Below are 4,242 nucleotides of genomic sequence, written 5' to 3'. Positions count from 1 at the left end.
AACTATGTGACCCTGGGCAAGCCACTTAACCCTCATTGCCCTGAAAAAAAAAGATATTGCCATTTATTTTTGTTTCTCCTCTGTCATCCCCTTCCCTTCCTTCCTGTACCCTTTTCTATTAGTCAATAGTTTAAATGGCTATTGTAGATGAAACTCCAAATATGATTCTTTTTTATTATTAGTACTAGTGTCATAACATCAATAATATACTTTCTCTTTTGGATTCACATAATATCATGTTTTGTAATTCTCCAATGGACTTATGTTTTTTATTTAAAATTTTTTATTAAGACTTTATTATGTGGACATTTTTTTCCACATCAACTTCAGCCAAGCTGTATACACTCACAATTCTCTGGCTAATTGTTGGCATCCTAGTCAGAAGCATCTGGAACACTGGTGATGGAAGAGGCTGCTGAAAAATTTGGAACAACTGCTGTGGCTGCCCACAGACAACAATGGCATTGGTTAAGTGGTCAACATCCTTTTCATATTCACATTGGGATAGTAATTCCTCACCACACTTTATTTCTTCAAGGAAGAACATCTGAAGTGCCTCGGCATTTTTAAGGTCAGGTAACTTTGAAAGTCCAGCTCTCTTTAGCAAGCTTCTGTTTCTTCTTTGGCAGAGACTATTCTTGAAGTTGGGGTCACTCCATCTCTTGTGGTAAAAGTAAATATAGTAGCCAATGAAGAGGACCCAGCACACACAACTGCAGCAATTGCCCCACTCCATCCCACTACATTGCTAGCAGCTGCTCGATTAGCAGGTAGCAGCAGCTGCGCCATTCCATCCCCCCCAACCTATCCCCCACCCCGCTGACCCTCAAACCAGGATAGGCATCTCCAATGCCCTCATAATGGTAAACTGTGCCATAATTACTTACACTGGTGCCACTGGACTCAGAACTTCATTGGAAAAGAGAATAGAACTTATCAAAATCACGTAACTCAGCCTCTAGCATAGTACCCTGCACACAGTAGATTTTTAAAAAATAACATCTTTTATTTATTTATTTGTTTTGGCCAGGCAATGAGGGTTAAGTGACTTGCTCAGGGTCACACAGCTAGTATGGTTCAAGTGTCTGAGGTCAAATTTGAACTCAGGTTCTCCTGAATCCAGGGCTGGTGCTTTATCCATTGTGCCACCTAGCCGCCCCCCCTTTTTTTTTTTATAACATCTAATTTATTTATTAAACAGTTTAATCTTATTAAATTTATGGGTTTTTGGTTTTTGGTTTTGCTGGGGAATGAGAGTTAAGTGACTTGCCCAGGGTCACCGAGCCAGTAAGTGTCAAGTGTCTGAGTCTGGATTTGAACTCAGTCCCTCCTGAATCCAGGGCTGCAGAGTAGATTTTTAACTTTTTTCCAAATGAATAAATTAAATATCACCATTGTGGGCTTTAAATCCTTATACTTCTGCTCAGGGGTCACCTCTTCTGTAAAATCTTGTCTAAACCTCTAAGTTCTCTGTCCCATATAAAATTTTATTAAATTTGATTGTATGTGGGTATTGCATTCTTGTCATTCTCAGATTCAACCATAAGATCATGAATTTAAAGTTGGAAGAGACCTTAGATATTTTGGAGATCAGCTCCATTCATTTTGCAGATAAAGAAACATGTTCAGAAAGATTGTAACATTCCCAGGGTCATAAGGCTAGTTCATCACCTGAGACAATATAGGAAAACATGCATTCCTGAAATTCTATCATCCCTGAGAGGTAATATTTTGGTTTTTGTTTGTTGGGTTGGTTTTGCATGTAGGGCAGTCCCTTCAATGTGCCTTACATACAACTATCATATTGCATTGTTTTTAATCAAACAGAGCATAGGTTATTTTAAGTGCATTTTTTAATATGGTCAGAAGAATATTTTTAATTAAATTCATCTTGTTATTTTCCTTATTTTTCTTGGTCTCACCAAATTAATTGTAGACCCTGTGTACATGATAATGTGTATAACTGCACAAACTTCTAGACTAAGCACAGTAAAAAATTTCATAGATTAAAGAAACCACGACATAATTATTTCAAGGTTCTGGAGGAAAATTTTAACTATAACTTGCCATGAAATTCCTTTTTTTTTTTTTTTTAGTGACCCAGTTGGGGTTAAGTGACTTGCCCAGGGTCACACAGCTAGTAAGTATTAAGTGTCTGAGGTCGGATTTGAACTCAGGTACTCCTGACTCCAGGGCCAGTGCTCTATCCACTGCACCACCTAGCCGCCCCTGTCATGAAATTCTTAAGCCACATCAGCTTGTACCTGGTTGCCTTCAATGAGGAAACACTGGTGTGACTCAAGTTCTGTTACATTTTTTCCCTTTGCATTTTAATGATCTCATTTAGCATGCCTCACTATGGCTAGTTAAAGAATTTTTTCCTTATCGCCTAAACGCAGGCTAAAATTTGCTATTAAAAATGACAGTTCTGCTTTGAGGCTATTTCTCTACCTGCCAATTCCCAACTTGTAATAAAGTTTTTGAACTAATGTATTAATACTTACAATGGAATTTTCCAAGGAAAAACACATATAGACCTCTACCACGGGCAAGAGGACATGACCATAATTTTACTTTATTTTTGTTCCATTATCTCAGATAAGCATGTTAAGGAAAACTTCATTTCTTTTTATAAATTGATGTGATTTTCTTAAATAGCTTGGAAAATGTCTGTGAATATAAATGACAATTGTTCATAATACTGATGGTGCTTTTTAATGCACTTAGATCTGTCATGCAAAAGATCACTTAAAACTGATTTGTAGAAAGCAGGACATTTGACAATTTAAGTCATATTTTTATTCTCCCCTCTGTTGTATATCAATACATTTGTTAATTCAATACATCTTATGTCATTGTAATAAAAAATCACAACTTTACAACAATTCAAAAGATTTTATGGTCTGAAAGAATAATTGTTTTATTGGAAACATTTTAATAAAATTTAGACTAATAGAGATATCATGTTTATGGAAATTGTCAAGTTGTATATATTATAGGAAAAAGTTCGTGGAGATAATTAAGTGAAAAATCCACTTTATATAAAACAAACCAAAAGTACAAAGAGGCATTGGCTGAATTAAATTTATATTTCCTCCAAGAAATAGTAAATGGCTATATCATCTTAGGAAGAAGAATTTTTTTACATTAATTACTAAAAGTTATTCACATATTTATAAGTGTAGTTATATAGTACACACAAACACACAATCCTGAACACCTCTCTTTTCTTGATTTCCCTTTAGATCATAAACAACATACCTAGTATTCTCCACTGTTAGGGCTGATTATCACATTTCTGAATTATTCACTCCTTTTAAAAACATTCATGCTGTAGGGTTTTGCATTTCTGTCATTTCATTTCTCATTACTCACCTGTACTAATAAAACATTTAAAAATACAGAAACAGATCAATTTTGTTTTCCTTCTAACTCTAGTAACTTTTTTTTGAAAGTATGAGGGATGGGGGCAGCTATGTAGTGTAGTGGATAAAGTACTGGCCCTGGATTCAGGAGGACCTGAGTGCAAATCCAGCCTCAGACACTTGACACTTACTAGCTGTGTGACACTGGGCAAGTCACTTAACCCCAATTACCTCACAAAAAAAAAAGAAGAATGAGGGATGGATTGAGGGAGAGGAAGGCAACTGTGGTGCCTGCTGTTACTGCTTAAAATGAGGTACTTTAATTATCTGGCGATTTAATTGCCCATGCTATCCTTATTCCCAATTAACGCAGACAATCAAAGGTTGGCTGTGACTTCAATATTTTTCCAATGAAAAAATGAATTTACAGTGATTCAAATATGCTAAAGTATCAAGCATAGGTAAATAGAGAGCACAAACCAACTGTAAAGTTCACATAATGTAAAAATGCTATTATATAACAAAATTTTAGGAAAACACAAGTCACAAATACAAGAAATCTATAAATTCAGAATGTACACAACTGAGCTAGAGGGTAGTCTTGTAATTCAGTAGAAAATGTCATGATATTTTAAAATTGCAGAAAGTGACCTCTGACAAGAGACATTTGGCATCTTGTGACAATGTGAACATGTAATGCTGTTCTTAGGTTCATTTCTGGCTCAGGTGATTGCAACATAAGCTGTGACTTGCTTTTTGTGACTGCTTCTTAGTGTCCTGCTCAGGCTTTGATGGCTTTGCTCAAACAGAGCAATTTTCCTTTACTTCGGTCTGCCCTTTTGAAATAGCCTTTAAATGGTTCTCCCACTTGTCTGTA

General features: G+C 35.8%; 1 pseudogene; it reads right to left on the bottom strand.

Annotated features, from left to right (window-relative positions):
• Positions 1-286: 286 nt before the first annotated feature.
• LOC122746440 lies at positions 287-789 on the bottom strand (annotated as a pseudogene).
• Between the last annotated feature and the right edge of the window lie 3,453 nt (positions 790-4,242).

The sequence above is a fragment of the Dromiciops gliroides genome, chromosome 1 (assembly GCF_019393635.1).
Source record: "Dromiciops gliroides isolate mDroGli1 chromosome 1, mDroGli1.pri, whole genome shotgun sequence".
Classification (NCBI taxonomy): Eukaryota; Metazoa; Chordata; class Mammalia; order Microbiotheria; family Microbiotheriidae; genus Dromiciops; species Dromiciops gliroides.
Note: the sequence above shows the minus strand (reverse complement) of the source record. Positions and strands in the feature narration are given on the sequence as shown.